The sequence below is a fragment of the Armigeres subalbatus genome, chromosome 3 (assembly GCF_024139115.2).
Source record: "Armigeres subalbatus isolate Guangzhou_Male chromosome 3, GZ_Asu_2, whole genome shotgun sequence".
NCBI classification, from domain to species: domain Eukaryota; kingdom Metazoa; phylum Arthropoda; class Insecta; order Diptera; family Culicidae; genus Armigeres; species Armigeres subalbatus.
Window position 1 is genome coordinate 233,059,465 of NC_085141.1, and position 26,044 is coordinate 233,085,508.

Genomic DNA, 26,044 nt, shown 5'->3' on the forward strand with positions numbered 1-26,044 from the left:
CGCCTCTCTGGAAGTGAAACTTGTTATCAGTTAAACTTGAAACGACCATTGAGCTCATGGTTGATAGCAATTGCATCTGTGTCACGTTTGTTTGTCTGTGCTTGTCTTCGTTTGCGATATATTTCGGGGAAGGGCCGTTAGGTCAAATACCGTTCGGCCGAATGCCATTTGGCCGAAGTCCATTAGGCCGAAAGCTGTTTGACCGACTTTGTGCCAAAATGACGCTTATCCGCAGCCAGGGCCGGACTTAGCCGGAAGGGGGCCCCGGGGCCGACAGTATGTGGGGGCCCCAAAATGTACAAAATATGTTGGTTTTGGTACATAAGATTTGTGGGGGCCCGGGGCCATGGCCCCCCCCGGCCCCCCCCTAAATCAGGCCCTGTCCGCAGCTATCCGCAGCTGGATTCTCGTTTTGCAGATAGTATAGACCTGGGTGGTGCGGATAGAATCGATTTGGCTGTCAAAATGAAGCCAAAATTTTCTATTTTGCCGGAGCCAAACATTGAAGATTGTGGTTATGTTCGTTTGAAATCTTATATTGAGAAGTATTGTTATTATTTGGGGAAAAAATAAAAATAAACTTAGTTCGAGTTTTACATTCTTTTTAACAAATATATTTACATTATATTTCGAGTGGAAAATTAGTAGGAATGCATCTAAAATGCACTCGTTACGAGATTTCACGAGATTCAGCAGCTGATTGGAGCCGGAATGTATGTAAGCCATCGTAAAGTCATGTAGAGTCTCGCGCATTTGAGCGCCTTCGTGCAGCATGGAAAGAGAAATTCGAAAAGCGGGAAATGTTTGACAGGCAAGTGACTGCAAAATAATTTTGCTTATGGGATTGATTTCAAAATATCCCGCTACTCGCTTGAGAGCACAAAAGCGGCTCTATCCGCAGCACCCAGGTATAGACCCCAAACTAAACTGTGGTGGTGGTTTCTTGAGACTGCTCGGCCCTGCTCGTTAGATGTAGTCCAACATAGGCAAAAAATACATCTTTTTTAATTACGCATTTTTTACTAATTTTAGTTACCCGAATAACCTCAACAACATATCAATTTTGAAGTTTAGATGATTATCTTTTTAACGGTGTATCCAATTCCAAAATTGGATCGTTGTTCGCTGAGAAAAATGCATTTTTTACAATTTTTCTTAGTCTGCGCCACAGGCACGCAATGAGTTTTCATCACAGAGGGCTGAAACGTTGGAAATCTAGGTTTGAACTATCCGTCTATGGTATACTGGAACCGAACTATGGTATACTGCGCTGTATGAATGTTACGTGGGTGGACACGACATTCAAAGCAAGTAAATTTTTCGATTTTTGGCCACCATATTCCCCATACACTGATGAGTACGCTCTTCCGAGCGGACGTCGTGTGATGTGGGAGGATGAAATACCGAGCTTGATCATTTACTCCAGGTTGGAGGTGTTGGAGAAGGTACGGTGGTAGATCGCGATCGCGACGGTAACCGCGCCAAAGGAAACAGCAGATGCGAAGGTTCACATGTTCTAGGAGATCTTTGCCTGAAACCGTGTGGAGAATTACTGCTGCATAAGTTTCACGTCCGCGCAGGCCATAGGCGAAACGTACGGCAGCTTTAAAAGTACGGTGCAGTTGCAGCTTCAGTGCAGCTGTGAGACCTGGATGGTACACAATATCACAGTATGTGTATATTGGCATCATGACAGCTTGGACAAGTTTTCTCCTTGTAGTCAGTTGTACATTCTGAAATCTCCGGAATGTTTCGTTACTACCGATGACGCCCATGCGTCTTTGGCATGGACATCCGCACGTCCCGAGCTAGCTCACCTCTTTTCCTTTTCTCAGGGTCGAACAATCGCACTAGCGGAGACTTACCTGTACCACTTCGCAACAACAGTGAAGTAAATGGACTGAAATATAATTGTACGGTGCACACAAGAAGTTGGCAAATAAGAGTTGAATAATGAATTAGAAATTTATTAATTTGATACTAGGCTATTTTTATTTGGAAATTCTAGGCACTGTTAATAGGGAACGGACTCACTTTAGCTCGTTGACGCTGCTGCCCGTGATATCGCCACCACGAGGTCCAGTTGGTTGGCAATGACGCCGGTTCACACCCGCCCGGAGTTGACTTTCGGCACTAGAACTGCCGGGAAAATGCTGCTCTTCGGCTTCACTATTCCACTAATTCGGGAAGGCTCGATGGGCTTTATATAGGGTCAGAGGATCCAATCGCATGGTCTATCGAATGATACCAACTCGTGGGCATATTGCTAGATGGTATTAGTTTGGCGCCGTCCGATGATAGTTGCGAGCAGTGAACATGTCCCCAAGCGTGCTTCCTAACTATATTCGAATTTCGAACTTTCCCTACCTCCTATTGGTTCACCGTATTGAGAGAGCTCTCACTTGACGGTACATGAACTCTTTGATCAATCCCAATCCGCTTACCGCAATTATTGAAATTGTAATTCAATTTAGCGAAATTCGATGAGGGGTTGGTAGTTATGTTTATATAACAAAAATGTTCTTGTATGAATATTTACATTTACTGTTACAAAAATCCAATAATGGTGTGGCAAAACAATCACCTGAAATGGCATTTCAGCCTTGTAAACTTCAAGAAAGGTTACAGTTTGAAATGTGCTGTAAACTTTTCTCACGACTTCGTTGACTTGGGTACCCAGTTGAGACTTCTGTTCATAACAAGTCCTAGGTTAGTGACTTTGTCCGAGAGTTGGATGATTCATCCACAAAAGATGATATCGTTCTGCGGGGTAAGTCTCTCTTTACAGAAATCGATGGCTTGAGTTTTTTGGGATTACGTGTTAGAAAGTTTCGTTCGTCTTCAATTGACTTTAGGTCTTTGTTGGTGGAATCGATCAACCTATCAATCTGATCGACAGCTCCAGAGATATTGACCTGGAGGTCGTCTGCGTATAGTTGATATTTGCAATGGAGGATGGACTGAAGATTGTTAACATATAGAATAGACTGAACAGCAAAGCGCTCAAACATGAGCCTTGTGGAGTACCATTTGTCAGCCGAAGCTCCGCGGATGTGGAATCATTGAGCTTGGCTACGGTGTTCGAGAAATGAGGAAATTAATTCACAACCCGAGGCAGCGAAACCGAATTCATGATACAGTTTCCTTTTGAGAATCTGATGTTTGATACTGTTGAACGCCAGAGAAAAATCGACGAGCACCTTAACGGTGCAATGTTGGTTGTCGAGATTGGGGCAGAGGTTGTGCACGTCTTCTGTAAGTGTGGTAGTAGTGCTATAGCTGCGGCGGTATCCTGATTAATGTGTGGCCAATAGATGTGGCTTTGGGTCCAGATGATCGGATATCTGATTGTTTAATGTTATGATGTTTAATTAGTAACACTATCTCGAGTAACCTTGAGAAACACAAATGAACATTTAATTATTAGATAAAAGTATCAATCTGTGCAACTATTGTTGAAGACGTTGAAATAAAAAGATAAATAAAAGATATCTGCCCAAGCAGAATCTTTTCGAGGATTTTCGAGATCACCGGAAGCACTGATGGGACGAAAGTCCTTCGGAGAATCTGGCCTTGAAGATTTGGGAATAGGTGTAACAACTGCTTTTTTCCACGACGACGGAAAGGTTTTTTCTGCTATGATGGCATTGAAGATGTGGTTCAGAAGAGGAAGTACGAATGGGCTCAGCATCTTTATGAAGGAAATTGGAAGATTGTCGCATCCTGCAGCATTGAACTTAACCTCGAACATTCTTCTGCTTACTTCTCCTATGTTGGTTGGTTGGAAGTTGAATTCTTCTTGTACATTGACAGGTGGTGTAGGTGGATGTGGAGGATTTGCTGTATCGCGACTGTTTTGAAGTGACCGATGTCGCTCAGTGGAAAATTGATGGAGCTGATTCGCATCAAGAGCACTAGAAAGTATATTTCGTGGGATTCACTCCTTCCCTCCGTAAGTTACTCCACAGCTGTTTGGCTGGGAGCTCGTGTGATAAGTTTCAGTCGGCAGTGATTTAACTCTATCTCGAGTACGCTCGTACTCCTGCCACTGAGTATTGCCTCTTTGCGCATGCAAGGTCTCGTACCATGATAGCCTGTTCGATGTCTCGTGTCGTTTGATCCACGGTGTACGTTTGTCACGAACTTGTATTACTCTCTATGGTGCATGCACTTCCAAGAGAGACTGCAAGTTTGCTGTTGTGAGTTCATCCTTGAAGTTAATATCATCCGTGTTATACATTTCTTGATGACCAGCTGCTTGGAAATCGGCTTGAAGACAGTGAAGAAGTATTCTTGTGAACGGTCAACCAGAACTTTTACTCCATCTATGTGGCGCTCTAGGCTTCGGACATTGATGTGTCCGATACGAAGGTTAGTTCCCACTGCATCAAAAAACTCTGACGATTCATTTACGATCGGTGGGCTGGTTAGTTCGATGAGATGTTCAACGTCTTTCACGGGAATGTAGCTATATTGGTTGGGCAATTTGGAAGAAACTGAACCGCTGAGAACAGCTTCCCTGGGAAGCTTACCAGACTGATCAAAGCAACGGTGGATGGTGTGCAAAACTGTGAAGATTTCGAGCGAACACTCCAGTTCGTTCGAATCGCGCCGGGGACTAAGACAAGGTGATGGACTTTCGTGCCTGTTGTTCAACATTGCGCTAGAAGGTGTCATGCGGAGAGCCGGGTGTAACAGCCGGGGTACGATTTTCAACAGATCCAGTCAATTTATTTGCTTCGCGGATGACATGGACATTGTCGGCCGAACATTTGCAAAGGTGGCAGAACTGTACACCCGCCTGAAACGTGAAGCAACAAAAGTTGGGCTGGTGGTGAATGCGTCAAAGACAAAGTACATGCTTGTGGGCGGAACCGAGCGCGACAGGGCCCGCCTGGGAAGCAATGTTACGATAGACGGGGATACCTTCGAGGTGGTCGAGGAATTCGTCTACCTCGGATCCTTGCTAACGGCTGACAACAACGTTAGTCGTGAAATACGAAGGCGCATCATCTGTGGAAGTCGGGCCTACTACGGGCTCCAGAAGAAACTGCGGTCGAAAAAGATTCGCCACCGCACCAAATGTGTCATGTACAAGACGCTTGTAAGACCGGTTGTCCTCTACGGACATGAAACATGGACAATGCTCGAGGAGGACTTGCAAGCACTCGGAGTATTCGAGAGACGGGTGCTTAGGACCATCTTTGGCGGTGTGCAAGAAGACGGTGTGTGGCGGCGAAGAATGAACCATGAGCTCGCCCAGCTCTACGGCGAACCCAGTATCCAGAAGGTAGCTAAAGCCTGAAGGGTACGATGGGCAGGGCATGTTGCAAGAATGCCGGACAGCAACCCTGCAAAGATGGTGTTCGCTTCCGATCCGGCAGGTACGAGACGACGTGGAGCGCAGCGAGCGAGATGGGCAGACCAGGTGCAGAACGACTTGGCGAGCGTGGGGCGTATCCGAGGATGGCGAGATGCGGCCTCGAACCGTGCATTGTGGCGTCAAATTGTTGATTCAGTGTTATCTGTTTAGATGTTAACTAAATAAATAATAAATAAATGAACCGCTGCGAACGCGTACGGATTGGAGCAACTGCTTGTGTTTCAGCCTCAGTGCTAAGTTGCGTATCCGGAAAGTTGTAACGGGGAGAACTTCGTTGAGGGTAAACCGGTAGTCAAGCGGAAGGTCGGTGAATATCTGGCAAAGTTTGACGTCTTTGAACTTTCGGAAATACTGGCGCAGGATAAGATCGCGGATTTCACAATTCGGGACTGATTTGCGATTTGGGCGTAACTTATTTTGTAAACAAACATTGCTTTATGGATTACGGAGAATGCAAGCGTTTTCATCCTAAACTAATTTCGTTATATGGTAGAGGAAAGCCCAATCTGTCGGATCTTTACCGTGGTTTCCTCATGAAATGCTTGTTTTAGCAGGAATTCGCCTTCCAATGTTTGTTTACAACAAAAAAGTTACGCCCAAATCGCAAAGCGGTCCCGAATTGTCAAGAATAACGATGATTGTCGGAGTAAGCGTTTGGTCAGATGACTTGGAAGCTTTGACGGGTGAGCGAAGGCATTTAACAACGTGTGGAACTATATGGGGAATAGCAAGGAAGACCAACTCGGGAAGTAGTTGCAATATCCGGATAGGGGATAGAATACGACTGTCGTTCGAGTTTACTTCAAAATATTCTGTGAGAAATTCAGTTTTTGTAAGTTTTTGTCAGAATTTAAAATTTATGTAATTACGCAAAGTTAGTGGGAATTCAAAAGGATTTTAAAGTGAACAAGTCTTGGAATAATTCAACTGTTTTTTTTAATTAGACAGATTTTTTATTATTTTATATCTTGGTTGTGCATATGCACAGCACATGTTTCGAAATGGACAAATTGATATGAAATTTGCGAAAAATAATCCACGTGTCTTGGAGGGACTCGAACCCTCAACCTCCTACTCTCTAGATAGGCATGATAACCCCTACACAACAAGACCACTTAAAGGTCTCGTTTGCGGAAAAGCCATCAGAATCCGAGTACCAACCTCCACCGCGGTTAGCTATTTTTTGCAAATTGAATATCTTTCGGATGCTTGATTTGTCCAATCGTTACATGTGCTTAATTGTTGTATGTACGGCCGAGTTGCCGAATAATATGCACTTAACTTTATGAGAATTTGATTATCTGTTTTGCGACATACTTAAGTAATATTCAATTGGCTATATTTTATAATCTTCATTTGAAAAGCTCACCAGCCAAACAAACAAATCTGAAAATTATTGTATGAAATCATGGCATATACATTAGAGTGGGGCGCAGTTGTATGGAAAAACTCAAACTTCGTCCGATCAAGTGAGATCAAGGTTTTTCTGAATCGTTTTGGGACCCCAATTCACTGTGCAAAATATGGGCTCGATTGGTTGCAACCTCACATGCCGCATCGCGTTTTAAATTTACATGGAGATTAATATGGGAAAACGTACTTTTTTACATTTTTGCTATTAGCGGCTTCTATTTATCATCAATCACGTGACTCAATACGTTAGCATATAGTCTGGAAGATGCCGAAAGACTTTGCCGAAGAAGGTACGTAGCTGGAAGGTCTACAAAAAATGTTATTACGTTTCGAAAATTAATTGTTCAAACCATATGCAAGAAATCAATGTTTCTGCCAGCACTACCGGACGACCTATGGATATCGAAGGGTAAAACCCATCTTCCTTCTTATCGGATTTTTTTCTTTGTGAAATGATTCCGGATAGCTCCCATTAGCTCTAAAGCCCTATAAGATCAATTATTTTGAAATAACACTCAGTTACATTATTGGTCTACGTAGTTCGGCAGTGCTGGCAGAATAAACGATTTTTTGCATATGGTTTGAACACTCAATCTTCGAAGCGTTATAACTTTTTTCGTGGACGTTCCAGCAACGTGCCTTCTTCTGCAAAGTTTTTCGGCATCCTTTGGGTTATACTTTAACGCAATGTGCCACTTGGTTTACGATGAACTGAAACCTCTAGTAGTAGAAATGCAAAAATATACGTTCTCCCATACTAATTTCCATACAAACTTCAAACGCGATGCGGAAAGCGAGGAAGCAACCAATCGGTCCCAAATTCTGCACAGTTGTTCAGGACCCAGAATGGCTTCGAAAAACCATTGATTTGAAAAAATGACCATGACGCCCCACTCTAATATACAGTTAGGCAAGGTTTTATTTTTTTCATTTGTACTATGAGTGTAAGATTTTTTACAGGCGCTGTGTAAATACAAATTTGTAAGATTACAATAATGGTTGTAATAAAATCTTCCGAAGTTGTATATGCCAAAAGTTTATACAGTTTCGGTAAGGTTCTTTTGTAAAACTATATTAAAATCTGCCAGCTGCTGGTTGTATGTACACTTTTGATAAAAGTCTCGGATACCCATAGTTTTATTTATCAATCGACTCAACTCGACGAAATGAGGTGATGTCTGTATGTGTTTGTATGTTTGTGTGTATGTATGTGTGTGTGCACAAAAATGTGAGGTACACTTTTTTGTACTTAACCTTATCCGATTTGCTTGCAACAGATTACCAGGCTCCCTGAAGTGCAATTTTGTCCTCTCTTGTATGCTTTTTCTTGTTACTCTTATGTGTGTACTTATTTTATTATACACGAGAAAGGCACCATCACCGCAAGCTGGTCTATTCTGTTTTTCTTTTGATAAAACGGATGTAATGAAATTTGCATTAGAAGTTTACTTACAAGATGAATCATTGCACAAATGTACCATGCGTCTCCATATGCTGTTAAGCTGTATATGATGCTGAACAGTTTCAATATCCATCCAACCGTTTACAATGGGAAGGCCTGAAAACACTCAGGGGACGTACAGATATCGCAATAACTTATCGTTATCGTAATATCTTAGTGCTTTAACTTATATGAACATGCAAATAACTTCAACGCTGTTAAGGCGACGAACCCCCTCTTATTTTGTAATCATATAATCTTGGAGTTTTCTCAATCATTCAACTAATGCCAGTCACCAGTCGATTTTAGATGTCGAGAACTACAAATGCAGCACTTGGGCATCGCATATACAAATATATTTCTAATTTTGTCGTCCAGTGTTAAGGCTCCCCCAGACCAAAGCGATTTCAACGCCGCGACGGCGACAACTAGTCGCCGCGATTCTATCGTTGGGTCGCTGTCGGCAATGTTCCATTTATCCTTCCATACCAGCGACGACAGAATCGCAGTCGCCAAGCGATAGAATTCATCCCTTGTTGGAAGCCGACTCGCCCTAGAAGCGCTACAAGACTTAAAAGCTAATTTCCAACATTCTCCGCTTTGTATGGCAATCAATTTCTTCACTTATAAGAGTCAGTTGACGCGTCATTGCAATGGAACCAGACAATGAAAGTGGTCGTTAATCTACAGCTTTCCAATCACGACTTGCATTGTTGTAATGGGTGAAGGTCAATCACCACCGTGTGCCACATGCCAATGTGAAAGCTCGCCATTTTTCTCTTATTTCAAAATTCGAATGTTTTGGTGCCCCTTCGGCGATGACCCACCAGTTATCACTGTTGCTGCTTCGCTTATAAATACCGAAACCGATGTGAACCGTGCCCCCTGATGTCAGCTCTTGGGCACAGATTTCGTCTATTTGCCGTCCCATTGATCGACACGCGACCGTGTTCGGTGCCTCTGCCGCAAAAGCGGCTAAAACGTAATTAGCGCAGGGCTCGTCGTAGATGCGTCGATACGCTTGTTTGTACACAAGCCAAATGGCATCGCATCGGTCGGTAAGAAGAGTAAGGCAAGTCGTGGAAAAAGAAGCTCGACGGTAATAACAACAACAAAAACAACCAATCTGTGCTAGTCGTGCCAGTCCCCAACGCCAACACTATCACAAGCAGCAAAAAACACCACGCAGTAATCAGCCGGTCTTTGTTGTGATATTTTCGATGGCAGCCAGCTTGGTGAATGTTCAGTGGAAAGTTTAGTTTCTTCGATTTGTGACGCTTTAGCATGCTGTAGTTTGATATGTAATTTTATAATTAGTATGTCTTTCTCTTGTATGGCTCTACATTTCAACTGGAACATGCCCTACGTCTAAGCTTAGTGTTTTATTAGCATTCCCACAGTGTTATGAATTGAAAGTGTTTCCGGACCGGAGACCGGACCAAGAATCGAAATCGCCATCTCCGGATTGGCAATCTTATTATACGCCTTTTCTTACATTACAAGCCTAACTGAACGCCTCCAATCATGTCGCCGTACGTATAAAACTGGTGTAGTTTTTCAGGAAAATGCTGAGAAACTAATAGTCTTCAATATACTGATAAAATATTTAATTGTAAAATTATCAAATTTATTTGACCGCCGATTTTTTTTACATTATACAAATTGTTATATTAATATTTAATATTGTCTACTGATCATACCAACAATTGCTGATCATACCAACAATTATTTTTTGACGCCTCTAAGTATTTTTAAAATTTTAAAACTAAAATCAAGTGCTGTTTTTTAATATTGGCCCGATGTTGAACGAACATCGGGTGAATTTTTCAGGCCGGTTCACTCGTGTAGCACTTTTTCGGTATTAGTTTTCGATTTTAAAAATAGGTAGATACATAAAGAAATATGGGTTCTTTGGGAAAGTTGACCTTAAATAAGCCAAAAAATCGACTTAGACAATAAAACGAGATACAATTTTTGACGGGAAAGGACAATTAAGTTGAGACTCTTCTTTTATGAACCCTTCATATTATTCCTATTTTTTATGAATCCATAACTGTATTGACGGTGGTAACGGTGGCGATGGGCGACGGCAGCGGCGGCAGTGGCCCGTGTAGCTGTGAGATAAGATTGCGAATGCGAGACAGGCCAGGCCAAGCCGCAGACAGTCAGAGAGCACGACGCCAACGAACTCCCGCTGTGTTTTTGATGCATGTATTCGGTGACTGGTCGTCTGTTAGTTGGAGGGTGGTTCGACTGATTGTGAAAGAAGATCCGCTTTTTTTTTTATTCTGATTGAGAGCGACGATGAATGGAGGCTGACCGGTTCTTGAAATGGGTTAATGCTTGGATGACATTCGATTGAACACACGATTATCAGTTTTGAATTAGTTGCGCATAGGGTGTATGGCTCAAACCGTAGCCTAATATGTTGTGGTTGGATGCATTTATTGTTGTAATCGTCAATTATTGAAGCTCTGAGCAAAATTATGCCAACAGACAGCTAGCTCACTTTTGGTTATTACGCCAAGTAAGAACTATTATTTTTGTAATTGTGCACTATCTCTTATTTAAGCCATCAAAAGCCATCCATCTCGAGCGAAATGGGCCGTGATAAATAAAGGATATTATTTGGAGAATCGCCGAAAAGGCGAAAAGAAAAACAAATATTGAAAGAGGACTACCTTCTGATTTGTTCCTTCTACCTTCTTCTTCTTTTTCCTTCTTCCTACTTTCTGTTTTTTCCTTCTTCTTTCTGCTTTCTTCTTCCTTCTCCTTTTCCTGCATTCTTTCTTCCTTCTTTCTTTTTATTTCTTCCTTCTACCTTTTTCTTTTTCCTTCTTTCTACTTCCTTTTTCTATATCTTCCTACTTCTTTCTCTCTTTCCGCTTATTTCTCCCTACTTCCTTTTACCTCATTTCTTCATTTCTTTCATTTCATCCTGTTTCTTCTCCCTTCTTACTTTTTCATGCTCGTTTCTTTTTTTTACTTCCCCCTTCTTTTTCCATCTTTCTTTTCCTTTTTTCTTCTTTTTTCTTCCTTTTTTCTGTTTCCTTCTTCTTTCTTATTTATTTTTTCTACTTTCTTCCTTCTTTCTTCTTTCTTCTTTGTTATTCTTCCTGTTTTTTCGTCGTTCTTCCTGCTTTTTCTTCCTTCTTCCTTTTTTCTTCCTAATACCTTTTTCTTCCTAATTTTCCTTCCTTTTTTCTTTCTTCTTTCTTCCTTCTTTCTTCTTCCTTATTCCTTTTCCTCCTTCGTTGTTACATCTTTCTTTTTCCTTCTTATATTTCCTCATTACTTTTTCCTTCTCCTTTTTTCTTTTTCCTTCTTCCTTTTTTTCCTTCTCCTTCTTCCTTTTTTTCTTTTTCCTTATTCCTTCTTCCTTCTTTTTCTTCCTTCTTCCTTATTATTTCTTCCTTCTTCCTTATTTCTTCTTCCTTCTGTCATATTCCTTCTCCCTTCTTTCTTCCTTCTTTCATCTTTCTTCCTTCTGTCTCCCTTCTTTCTTTTTTTTTCTTTTTTGTTCCTTCTTTCTTCCTTCTTCCTTCCTTTTTCCTTCTTTCTTTCTTTTTCTTCCTTCCTTCTTTCTTCCTTCTTCCTTTTTCTTTTTTCTTCTTTTGTTTTTTTTACTTCTCAACCTTCTGTCCTCTTCGACGGTTAGTCTTTTCGAACTTTTATCCTTTTGTCTTTTCGACATTTTTATTTCGTCCTTTTGTTCTTTCAACCTTTCGTCATTGATTTATTCAAATCCGCCGTCCAATTTTGTCTGACTTCGATTTTTTTTTTTATATTTTTAGTTTTGTACAGCTCATAAAGAAATCTACTCCTCCGCTTATTTATAATCGCAACAAAAAATATGCGCCAGATAGTTGCCTAAGAAAAACATACCTTCAGTAAAAAAGTTTCTTTGATATTTTTGAAAATTCGGGCGCCACGTGGTGGATTGTGGCGATGAATGCTTTGAGAGCACGTGCTATTTGTACTGCGGATAAATTTTCTACATCTATGAAAATGATTGGAAAATGATCACAAAAGTTGTAATTTTGTTTGCATGGCAGAATACTCCAAACTACTTATAAACCATCGCAAGAAGTCTGACAACGCTGTTCGGAGTCTTTTTTTTACTAGAGAATAAAGAATAACACATGGAAGAGGTGACCCCGGTAGTGGAAATGGGATCACCACCCACTTTCGACCTACTAAAATCAAACTTTTTATCCAGTCATGATACCACCGGCCCGGAATTAAGTAATTAAGTCGCTCGATTTCATTAATTAGTTCGACGAACTGAGATATGTATGTGATATTATGTATGTATGTCAGCAAGGTAGTTAGAGAGAGGTTTCAGGATCCAAACAGTTATCCAAGGCACATTTTCTTTGAAATAAAACTTGAAATTGATCGATCATGATTTAGATCAAGTGAGTTAGATCGTGTCGTGGCCGAGCGAATATCCTTAGGACATCCGTCGAATGTCTGAACTATCATGGGCTGTGTACTCGCAAATATGTTCTGACAGAACGAGTAGCTCTAGTGATAGGTACATAGGCGATGTACCTAATATTCGGATTAGTATCGTCTTATTCTTTGTTTCGTTCTGTCAATCGAGCTCATATTCGTGTGCCAATGGGCGCCTACTATTCGAACGCCGATTGCTTCGATTTAGCAATTCAAATCTCATTCAAATAATTCATGCTTCCATTTCGTATCTTCGATTATTATTTTAACACAATCCGCTACTAGCACAGATCGTTCAGCAAGATAATAGATGCATGATTATTGGATTGCCAATGACACTGTAAATATTGTAATTTTGTAATCAACGTGTCAGCCTTGATTTTCATCTCAGTAGCCCAGTATTCATTCTTGAAAATAAGCAAACCTTACAAATGAATTTCTCATTCAAAATACCGATCGAACTCTTTATGCGAAATCCGCTATTGTGCCTTGGAACAAAATGACAACTTTCGTGATAATTTTTCAAAGCTCTCATAGATCATTCGCAATACAAATATTACGTGCTATCAAAGCATTCACCGCCAGAATTCACCATGTGGCGGTAAAATTTTCAAAAATATCAAGGTAGTTTTTTTCTGGAGGTATGTTTTTCTTAGGCGACTATCCTGCGCTTATTTTTCATTGCGACCAAAAATAAGCGATCAAGTAGATTTTTTTTATGAGCATGTGAGTGTGAACTACAGTGTGTTCAGACGAGCATATTAAAACAAGAAGTCTCAAACAACAACTCTTTTTTTTTAATTCTCACCGAATCAAACTGAGTTAATGTTAATTACATATTTATTGTTCTGCTTGTGATATCGAACACGCTCAGGATGCTCTGCATATAAAATCTGTTGTGCCTATTCTACATCTTGAGTAGCTAAAAATTGTTGATCTCGATTTAGTCACATGAAATTATCGTGTAATTCAATTAGGAAGTATCTAAAATTGCTGTCACTTTATTCAGATCGACTTACATACGTAACTAAAACGCGACGTAGAATGGGCAGATCCCTTTGTATTAATTTATTTTAATTGCTGCTGTGCAGAAAACGGCTTTTTGTTACCTGTCATTGGCATCGGTCTGCCTGAATATGCACAAACATAAGAAGTTAAGTGGTTTTTCGCCAATGGATTAGAGGACCTTAACCTGCTTCGAGAAGGATTACATTTCGCATCTTCGAAGCGCTATATACATTTATCAGACATCTTACCACCCTAGAGCTCGTACACCCACATATCAGCATGACTTACATAGAAAGAGAGCTCCACAACACAACACAGTCGTTTCAACCGTGCCTACCTACATGTCTTACGTATTGGAAGCGAATGCTGAACGTCGTCGTCGTGGATGGTTATGTGCGCCTATGGTGCCCACCACTACCTCGAACTATGTCTGGCTTTTGTTAACAACACCTACTACTACGACAAACATCGACGTCGACGACGAAAGCAGTTTACATTTAATTCGCGCACAAGACGCGAAATAAACCAAGCTAATACGGCAGGCATTAGGGTGATCCGAAAAATGTGTTAGACTCTGATTTCGGTTTTTCGTGATTTTTCAAATTAAATTTTTTTTTTGTGTTTTGAGGGTATTGAATTGATTTTGATACATTCTGGAATATTCTTGAATGAGGGTTTCGACGAAGAAGTGATCACGTTGCTCAAAAAATCTTATAACTTTGCAATTCAAGATCCCACCTGAAAGCATTGCTCCGTTCAGATCGCAATTCATGATATTCCAAAAATCTGGCGTAGTTTCAGTAGTGGTGAAATTAAAATGTCATCATTATGAAACTACTAATCAGTGCAAACTAAGTACAGGAGACAACCTTTTTATTTTTTCGCCTACTTCATTCCTTATCACTACTTTATCCTAAAACACCCATATTTACCATAGTTTTGCGTAATTCCATATCAACGGGTTCGTGCAGCACGGGAACAACTCAAAACATGTTGTTTTGGTCAAAATTTATAATATCACTCATTTGGCCAATCGTGCTCGCATGACTGGTCACATTCATAGAATTCATAATTTTAACATTACGTATGTATATAAATTATGTATGGCGCATTTATTCATAATTGATACGAATTATTGATTGAAGCTAAATAGAATGAATAGTGCGATGAATAATTTCTTGTCGCAATACCCTTTATCCAGTATTTTGCGCTCGATAATGACGACCTGAGCTCCATCTCGTTTGGCATTCAAGAGGTAGAAAACATTGAAACTCATCTAGTTTCCTGAACGTCATCTTTTCTTATCTGCCTGTTCAGTAGGTAATCAATTTTTAAAACTGAATTAGACTTGTAATTCATGAAAGAGGCAAACATTTCCTGTATCCTCAGCTATTCACCTTCGCAGCGCACACATGGCCAAGTAACAGAGAACACTTCATGTGTCCTAAGAATTTTGACGGATTTCTAAATCAACCTGTATATTGCTCTTCATTGATAAGGTTTTTAGGGGCTATGGTCACTTAAGAAATTATAGTGTTAATAATTTATTTGGAATTCTACGGAAGAGGGCTTGGTAGTCATATGGCTACTGCTTCTGCCTCATACGCAGGAGGTCGTGGGTTCAATCCCAGGTCCGTTCCATTCTCCTACTTTGTATCTTTCTCTGTATTTCTCATGTTCTAGCAATCGCCAGAACTGGAAATGGACTTCCATACCGTTTCCATTACTATTCCTATACCTTCAACTTGAGTATTCTAACAGTAATCTGCTAGAATTGGAAATGAACTATGCAGCTCGTTTCCTACATCCAATTAGAAATTCCATCAGTTACCTTCTCCTATCTATCACATTGGCAGCTCGTTAACCAAGACGGACCTCTGCCTCTCCAACCTAACCCAAAAATTCCAACAAATTCCGCATGAACTCGTGGCAAGTGCAGAGGTATATTCGGCTTGCAGTGGGCGAGTGATTGCATCATCATTTCCTACTACTTCCCTACATTGACTTGCATTCTGACGTGGCAGGCGCCAGTATGACCTATCAAATGAGATCACCAGTACTTGCACATTGAAGATGTGTGCTAGTCCCAAGCAAACATCTGTTGGTTCCTTGTGCAAGAACAGCTGATCTGGTCATAATGGAGTAGCAACTACGAGCAGTCAATCAAGCTCAAGCTCAAGCTCAATAATTTATTTGGAATTCTACAGTATCTTTTGATACCTTTCAAAATAATTGGAGAAAATGCTCATAAATGTTGTTGACCTCTAGCTTAAGCCGGTCAAAACTGAAAAGATTTTTCCAATCAACTGCCAACCATTGAAGGGATGATCAAATAACTGCTCACAAAGGGACTATAATTTTAACAAAGTTATTCAAATGCTTTCAAGTGGCTTCTAGTGGCATGTCTTATTTGCTATATGCCAAACCAAAATGGTTTCCGGTGTGCATATAACCAGATGAATATATACAGAGATAAAGTTGAAATTAAAAGTGAATAATACTAGCTGATACCATCTGATAATGTTCAATCGATCTGCTAATAAATTGGATGAGAAACTGTTTCAAACAATTGACAATTGTAGTTGTATTCAGTGATTTTTTTCTAAGTTCGTTTATTTTGGCAGGCTTAGGCGAGTTTAACACTTTCCGGAGCCACAGTTCTTTATGATATGCACAATAGATATCATCTTATTATTGAAATAGAAACAGTAAATACTATTGAAACCTTCTATTATGAATATTATGATTTTAACGTTTTTATCCACCATTAAACAGGGTAATTGCAAGCCAAAACGCCTGCCTTGGAAACGATTTGTTCATATGGCAGGATCGCCACTATTTCACTTTGGGAGTAGCCCGAGTAGAGAAAGGTAAAGCACACCTCTGTCTTGGAAGACGGCTGCGGCTTGAAGGAGGTAGAGTCAGGCTGGTGTGGGCTCTCGTGAAGATGATGAAGTGTATGCCTAATGGATCGGTTAAGGGATAGGAAATTGGTCAGTCAATATCATGTATTGCAATGTGTGAAAGTTCACAATAGGTACAATACAGCTACGTTCGCGCAAACACTGCTTCTAGGCTTGACCGTATCTATTTTTCCCGTTCGCTGGTTCCATTACATACAGCAAAATACTTTGCCAACTCGTTTTGGGATCACAAATCTCTTAAAGTTTCACTTGTCATAACACGAGTTTGTACAATCCCATTTAATTCCACCACTTAATTGTACCTTGACAGATACGTATTTCAACCTCAACAGTAAGGTCGTCCTCAGTGTCTCGTACTTGACTCGACTTGAAGACTTTTCTCCATGTCGAGTCAAGTACGAGACACTAAGGACGACCTTACTGTTGAGGTCGAAATACGTATCTGTCAAGGTACAATTAAGTGGTGGAATTGAATGGGATTGTACAAACTCGTCTTATGACAAGTGAAGACATTCCACTAAAAAGCTCAACATAATTTTCTTAACTCTTAAAGTTTGCTACTCTCCTCCGAATCTTGGAAAACCACACAGAAGAGGGTTTTGGTCTATGACAGCGGTTCTCAACCTTTTCGAACCTTTACATTCATTGATGTACCCACTATTGTTTTTTGCTGTAAAAGAAAATAAGCATAGTTCATAAAATATACCGAAAATGGACCTGAAAATTAACGCAACAAATGGCTCTCCAGGGGCAATATATGGGTGCGGATACAAAGCAAGACCATGCTAAAGATGGCTGGGTTCGATTCCCGGTCCAATCTAGGACATTTTTGAATTGGAAATTTTCTAGACTTCCCTGGGCATAAAGTATCATCGTGTTAACCTCATGATATACGAATGCAAAAATGGTAACTTGACTTAGAAACTTTGCAGTTAATAACTGTGGAAGTGCAAAATCAACACTACTAAGCTGCGAGGCGGCAATGTCCCGAGGGGACAATGAGAAGAGATGGCTCTTCAAAATGTTGTCTGGAATTTTTGTTATTCTGTGAAACTTTGCAATTCAAATAAAGTTTATACATCAAGCTTTCTATAAGACGTTGATGACCTTCGGAGGCTTCCAAGCTTCTTGAAAGTAGGCTTTTGTGCTTCATAAAAATAGCCATCAGAGCGTCTTGAAGGGAGACTTCAGAGCCTCTTGAAAGGAGGCGCCCGAGCCTCTTGAAAGAAGGCCTCCGAAACTATTGAAAGAAGGCCCCCGAGCTTATTGAAAGAAGGCTTCCGAACCTCCTGAAAGGAAGCTTCTGAGCCTCTTAAAAGGAGACTTCCGAGCCTCTGGACAGGAGGCTTTTGAGCCTCGCATTTGACCGATTCAATCACAACTATATTTTTGGTATACTGCGAAATTTTCATTTAAATCCCAGTTTCGTGGCTCTACTGGAGAAAATTATGTCCGTATCCTCTTCGCGCCTGCTGCTTAACGGGAATGTGTCTCTTCCATTTCCCATCCAAAGATCCCTTCCCCAGGAGATCCATTAAGCATGAACCATTTCGTCCTATACCCGATCAATAATGCATAACAAAATTATAACAAGGGGAGTTAGTTATTTCAGAAAAATATTGTAACTAAATGTGTTATAAATTTGGCTGGTTAGTTGTTAAAATAACAAAAATTATATCAAAAATCCTTCTAGCCGTAACACAATTAAATCAGAGGTTGATACGTTCATATCAACATTATAACAAACGTTGATATAAATTTTCTGTACAAAAATATGTTTTCAAGGTGATTGCATACCTCACGGATAGAGATCTGGTATGCTACCACGACGGATTTCCATCCATAATATAGGCAATTAACTTTGTTCCAGCTATGTATCAATATCGAGCGGGTTCAAGTTAATGGCTCTCAAATGTAAACTACCCAGCACGACTATGTTCACTTCACTCAACTATAATGGTGGGTGAAAATAGCTCAAATTTGGGTAGAATTGTGGTTCCATGTATCGGAGCGAAGTTGGCTGGTGATCTCCACGAAACGTCAAAATTCAAAAACAAACAGTCTTCAAGTTAGCACCTTTGGTGGTCATTATAGCTTGCAAAAAAACACGTTACTAAGAAGTTAAAAGTTTTTTGTTTAGTTTTTGTTGAGTGACATAGTACTCCCGGGGAAGAAAAGTTATTTTGTGATGGATTCCAGTGAGTCTCCCGCCGAGAAGAGGCTTCGATTAGCAAGGCTGCAAAAGCATAAATGGCGATCGCGTCAGGGTGAGGCAGTTCGAAGCGATATACGGCGGAGAGATGCACAGGCTCACCGGAATCGTAGAGCAAGCGAAATACCGGAAGAAACCCAAGCGCGTCTTACAGCGGTTGCTGCCTCTGTTCGTTCGACACGGCAGCGAAATGTATCAGATGTAGATGCAGAAGTTACGCATACCAATGGACGTAATATGTCAATTTTGTCAATCCAAAAATTTTATCGCTGAAAGTTTAATATTTGCTGCCACAAAGGCAAAATTAAACTTCCGCGGCCTACGAATGCATCGGGAGAACCACTGGAATATCCCGAATTCCTGCGCAGCCTCCTTATGGACACCAACAACCCCAAAAGAACCCACTTCAGGCAGTGCATTCGGTCGTACAACAGTACAGTTTCATTTGCTTCTTTGGGAGCGAAGATAGCTGATGTTCCTGGTAGAGGCCCGTATGTTTTCAAGGTAACGATTATTTTTGTTTTCCCAATCCTTGGACTGATTTTTTTTCTAACAGGTACATGGACAAACCTATCATAGGACATCTCACGTCCAGCCACCACATGGTGAACCGCCACAGTTCGCCCAACTATATATGCTGGACAGCACTCAAGCTACGGAAGTGCGGCACAACCATCCGGCAAGCGAATTGTTGCGGACGCCGATTTTGGACAAAATTGACCTTTCATTCGACAGAACAATGTTCTGGCACAGCATTACACTATGATGCGGCAAAAGATGATCGCTGTGGAGCAACGTGCAGTTACAACTGGCAATGCAAATATGGTTCTCAAAATCGATCGACAACAAGACTAGCGGCAATATAATACGGCAACCGCTGACGAAGTTGCGATGATTTTCGTCAATGAAGATGGTGAGCCACCGTTCAACAGGGACATCCGAATCTACCTTAAAAATCTGGTTAACTCGCAACAGCAGTTCCTGAATCTTAGCATCTTGAGCTAGAATATGGATCCGTTTGCGTATACATTGTTGTATCCGTATGGCGAACCAGGATGGCGACCTAATTGGCAGTGTAGTGTACGAGAATGCACAACTTAACCGTATCAGGACCAACGTAGCTATGTTGCAATATAATGTTGCTCAGACGGCAATACGCACTGCAGAATTTAACCCCGTAATGAGCGCTGGCAAACTAACCCAGTAATGGTTGGTAGATTCCTATCTTCAAGTAGAAGCTAACAACCTTAATTATATTAGGTAAGGTATAAGGTACTTCCTTGACATGATAAAAAGTTCTGTAACTGATATATTTATCATTAGGCAAAACCAACGACGACTCCGAGCGGAACAGTATCAGAGGCTCACTGATCATGTGGAGAATTTGGCAGCCGATGGGAATGTTGCAGCCGGCGTCCCGGTGATTCTTCCCTCGAGTTTTGAAGGATCACCGAGAAATATGCATGAAAGGTGCAGCGACGCGATGTCCCTATTTGCAAAATTTGGAGCTCCAGACCTTTTCATTACGTTTGCGGCTAACCCTAATTGGGCAGAAATCGTTGACAATCTCCGCCCAGGAGAAACCACCTCCGATCGACCCGATTTGGTATTTAGGGTATTTAAGATTAAACTAGCCGCTTTGATGGATGACCTGTGGAAAAATAACAAACTGGGACGATCGAAGGCCTACGTGTACTCGATCGAGTTCCAAAAGCGAGGACTTCCCTTTGCGCACATTTTAATAACATTACAAGCGAATGAAAAATTTACAACGGCTTAGCGGATTGATGCATTTGTAAGTGCGGAAATACCACCGACTACACAACCAAGTCTACGCGAAATTGTTTTGTGGTCCATGATGCATGGCCCATGCGGACCTTCTAATCCAAGAGCAGTATGTATGGAGCAGAGCAAGAGCAGTATGTAACGGTAAGTGTAAAAAGGAATTTCCCAAACCTTTAACCCACGCGACAATATTTGACTCGCATGGGTATCCGTCATATCTTCGACGCAGGATGGAATCCGTAACAGTACGCGGTAGTCAAATGCACAACGGCAACGGCACCACGGTATAATGCATTTTTGACCTTGCAGTACAATGCACATATTAATGTCGAGGTGTGTACATCCTTACATGCAGTCAAATACTTATACAAATATATCTATAAGGGATTCGACTGCGCCAATGTCGCTATTACTGCAGTTAATCAGACGGAAGCTCAATACAATGAGATAACCAATTTCATTGACTGCCGATACGTGAGTGCCCCAGAAGCTATGTGGCGTCTACTAGAATCGAAAATGCACGCACGTTCTCATACGGTCACCAGACTGCCAGTTCATCTACCTAATCAGCAACGACTTATTTTTGAGGAAGGCCATGAAGCAGAAGCGCAGTCCAATAGAACCAAGCTTGAAGCATGGCTCCAACTTAATAGTGAGGACCCTACCGCACGGCAATTTTTGTATACGGATATTCCACAAAATTATGTGTACAAGGAAAATAAATGGGTGAAACGAATAAGAGCTGGACCTATGGTAGTTTCCCGCATGTACACTGTTAGCGCGAGAGACGAAGAACGCTTCTATCTACGTCTTTTATTGTTGCACGTAAAGGGTGCTACAAGCTTTGCAGCACTTCGGTCATATGATGATGTTTTTCACGTTACGTTCAAGGCAGCCGCTTCTTCAAGAGGACTCATGGAGAATAGTGCCGTTGCCTTAGAGAAGCTGCTGTATACAAAATGCCAAGACAGCTACGAGACACTTTTGCTTTCAAACTTTGCCTGTTGTCATCAGAGGAACTCGAACTGATGTTTTTGAGTGCTGCATCAAGTCCAGCTCGCTATGGAAACACTTCCTACAGTTAAAATTGATAACCAACATGCGATGTAGGGGGCTGGATGCTCACAATGAATGGCTCCTTCAGGTTGGATCTGGAAACACTTCTCAAGTGCCAAGTTTGAATGATGAGAATGTGCTCGAGATACCTCAACACATGGTAGCAACTGAGGATTTAATAAAATGTATGTTTGGATCTGATGTTCAAGCAATGTCGGTTCAAGATTTGTCAAAACGCATCATCGTGGCTCCGACAAATGCGCATACGCTGGCGATGAACCGGAAAATCATTGACATGATAAATGGAGAACCAACGGTTTATTATAGTGCAGATTCTGTTGTTACGGAGGACCCAAGCGATGCCACGAGGTATCCTTCTGAATTCCTTCATGAACAAACGCCATCCGGAATGCCTCCGCATACCCTGGTACTGAAGAAGGGAGTGATCGTCATGCTGTTACGAAATTTGAATCCGCGAAAAGGGCTTTGCAATGGAACAAGAATAGTTATTGAGCAATTCGATAGAAGCACAATTACTGGGAGAATTTTCTCGGAGTGTAATCGCGGGACGTTGTGATGATCCCAAGAATAGATTTGGCTCAAGTGACTCTACATTACCGTTTATTCTACGTCGACGGCAATTCCCAATCATACCAGCATATGCTATTACGATCAAAAAATCGCAAGGACAGACATTTGATCATGTGGGAATAGATCTTCAGTCGACCGTATTTTCGCATGGACAACTATACGTTGCTTTGTCACGATCTCGGAACCCTAATCAGGTAAAAGTTCACATCGAACCAAATCCACAGCAAGGAGATCTATTGAGGGATGGTCGTCAGTTTACACGCAATGTAGTCTTCACCGAAGTTTTTCAGATGTAAATATAAGCTGCATTGACCGAATAAAAAACTCTATTAAAAACGTAGAAAAATGTAATGCTTTTCTTATTTAATCTCAGAGTGTAAAATAATCGAAAATTTTTGGTGAAACCCACCTTCCTTCACTTGTCAGCTCACTTCCAGACACGTTCGTAGTCAGCTTTGGACTGTCAATATTCGGTTGAATATTAGTCATTGAATATTTATGCACATTTTACAAATTGATAAATTATCTGAAATCTGAACACGTTTCAAATGAGTAAAACAATTTATCACATAGAACTGAATCTGATTTTCATCCGCGCGACACTTTTAACGGTAAACAACAACATGAACAATGCTAATTATGTTTTTTTCTCCACATAGTAAGCACACTCAGTGACAGTCGAATGAATGAGTTGGTGGAGCAGTCGTCTGACTATGTCATTCTATGTTTTGAATATTCATGCGATGTTTATCAAAATTCGGACTGAATTTGCTTCATGAAGATGAATATTTTAAGCTCTGTTTAATGTACAAGCGTGAATAACACATGAACCGTTTATATTAAAAAAAAATCAGAAGGGTTATATACAAGATACGACCGCCCGACGTAAACTACGTAAAACAGATCATAAGATAATTATTTTGGTTAGAGCCTAGAGGGATTGAAATTTTGACTTTTGCGCTCATCTATGCTTGAACGATAACATTTGCTGTTTTGATGAACCTCCTAAATTTTCAACTGAATTGGTTATAATTTAACTGAGTACGAGCCGTTTGAAGTTTGTATGGAAATTACTATAGAAATCGCCCCGTCTGTGAAAGATCGTTTCGTGAGGCGGATCATTAACTATTTAGGGGAGATCGCCCAGCGCCGGACACCTCCCAATATCGGACACTTCTCAAAACGACACTACTTGCAGAGGTCCCTCCTTCATCTTATTAAGTACAAAAGGAAGCTATTGAAAAGGCTTCTCACGGCAAGAAATATCAGATCTCCATGTGATAATCTTTGTACAAAATTTGAAGTTGAATAAAAATTCTTCACACCTGTTTTGTTACACTTACTTCAATTCAATTGTTTCTTCTTGCAGAGAAAGCCACAGAAATTAGCAGAAACAAAAATTGAAGAGGACATTGAAAAGGTGGGAATTTGGATTAGGATGTAAAAAATTTAGTATTTACAACTTAAAGCACGTGAAAAATATTATTATTCTGAATGATGTCTTTACTCATGTAACAGGAACTTAGTCACATTTGAACATGATGCAATAGTGTCCAGTACTAGGAGACATTTTTATGAACCGTGAAATTTTTCACCAAAACTCATCGTCGCAAAACGTGTTCAAATGACCAAATATAGTTTGTATGAATCATCAATGGTCAATGGTCATATTTTGTGTATCTTTCTTCTATCTATTTTTCCTTTGAGACAATATAACTCACGAATAGGATGACCGATTTGCGAGATTTCCTCATCAGCTGTGTTTCTATATGTAAAAGGTTAGTAAATTTTAAAAGAAAAGTTGGGAAAATTGTCATAATATGTACAATATTAGGGCGAGTTTGGATAAAATCTAATGCGATCGCTCAAAAAATTAAAATTAAAAACCCGAGCAACGCAGGGTACGTTCTGCTGGTAAGGTATAAAAAGAAACATAATCCGGATAGTTAGAGTTTTTTGTTGTTAAATGGCTTATGTGTCCGGAACTTGAGGATCTCCCCCTAAATATAATCAACCCGAAGACTTCGTAGAAGATTTCTAAATCTGTAAGACGGTTGTTGCTGCGAACCGATCGTATTTTCGTAAGCAAAGTTATAAAGAAAATAAAAATGCTCATGCTGAAGGGCCCTCCTTAGCCGTGCGGTAAGACGCGCGGCTACAAAGCAAGGCCATGCTGAGGGTGGCTGGGTTCGATTCCCGGTGCCGGTCTAGGCAATTTTCGGATTGGAAATTGTCTCGACTTCCCTGGGCATAAAAGTATCATCGTGCTAGCCTCATGATATACGAATGCAAAAATGGTAACCTGGCTTAGAAACCTCGCAGTTAATAACTGAGGAAGTGCTTAATGAACACTAAACTGCGAGGCGGCTCTGTCCCAGTGTGGGGATGTAATGCCAATAAGAAGAAGAAAAAGAAGAAAAATGCTCATTATTGATATGTTATTCTTTTACGTGCTCAATTAAATTTTCCACGATTTAGTATTTCCTTAATAATTTTTCTTGCAAGCAGCAAATTGTTTCGCAAAGACGATTCATTCACTTGCTAAATTTTCTATGTTGTCAACGTTCTCATATATTTTTAGATATTAATGAGCAACGTTGCAAAACGGTTTTCAAAAAAAAATTACTATTTGCATACTAATTCTCATACAAATTTCAAACCGCCCGTGCGTGCTTAGTCAAATTACAACCAATGGGATGTTGGATACATATATGGGGTCGGAAGGTAGCGAGGTTCGTTTTAGTACACGTTTTGCCGCGTGTAATGTGTAGTTTTTCCGTAAAGCATGTTCGATCGCACACCAATCCATTTATGTTTCGATCAAAATTGACGTATCTCACTATATGAAAATGGTTGGATATGACAATTTAAAATTTTCATTAAAAAACCCCAAATTTATTATTCCGCAGTGGAGATGATGCCTTTCTCCGAATGTTATTCGACTTAGAGTGATTAATACATCTCATAGTTAATTGCCTATGAAATGGCGATTAAATGCTTTTGAAGTGTTATTTTAAGGGGTGCTGCCTAAATAGTAAGATAACCTTGTATAAAATTGATTATCAATTTTAATAATCACCTCTTGCTTACATGAACATGTCCAGCATCTGTAGCACTTTTTCATAAACACTACTTTTTTGCTCCGACCGTGGTCATTACTCTGGTTCTATTGTAGCCTACTTTTTGTGCGAATCACCGCACAAAAGTAGAGCGCAAGAACCAACCGCAGCCGGCAGTCGTAACGAAGCTCTGAAATTTTATTGGGTTGGTAAAGAAATACAATTTTCAATGTTTTTACGTTGATAATCAATAGATCCCAATGGGCTTAAAAAATTGCTGGAGAGTTTCCAATTCGATTGATAATAAAATCTCGAAAATCCATTGAAAGATAAAGGAGCTATTAACGTTTGAAATCTTACATGATTTCGTGACGGTCTCGAATTTGAAAATTTTCATTTGTCACCCTGTATCCGAGTCTTCCCCTTAGACGTAGTTTACGTCAAAAAGACACTTGCCACATATCGCATTACCTTCCTTCTGCCAAACTCCCGTTTGAAGGGGGAAGAAAGAATATCAGTGTGGAAGCTGATATATCTCCACTGACTTTGTTAATGTTTGATTGCCGCAAAATTCAAGAAACTACTTTGAAAACGTATTAACTAGACAACTTGTACTTATATTGATAAGAACGATTGTGCCGTCTATGGTAAATATCGCTCCAAAAAAAGTTGTTTCACGACAATTTTTCGAATGAACTATAACAGTGAATCACATGC

The 26,044-nt window shown here is 40.4% G+C and overlaps 1 protein-coding gene across 2 annotated transcripts in view; it reads left to right on the top strand.

Moving 5' to 3' along the window:
• LOC134220846 (protein yippee-like) overlaps positions 1-26,044 on the top strand; it is a 385,579-nt gene that overhangs the window by 319,982 nt on the left and 39,553 nt on the right. The window lies entirely within an intron of this gene.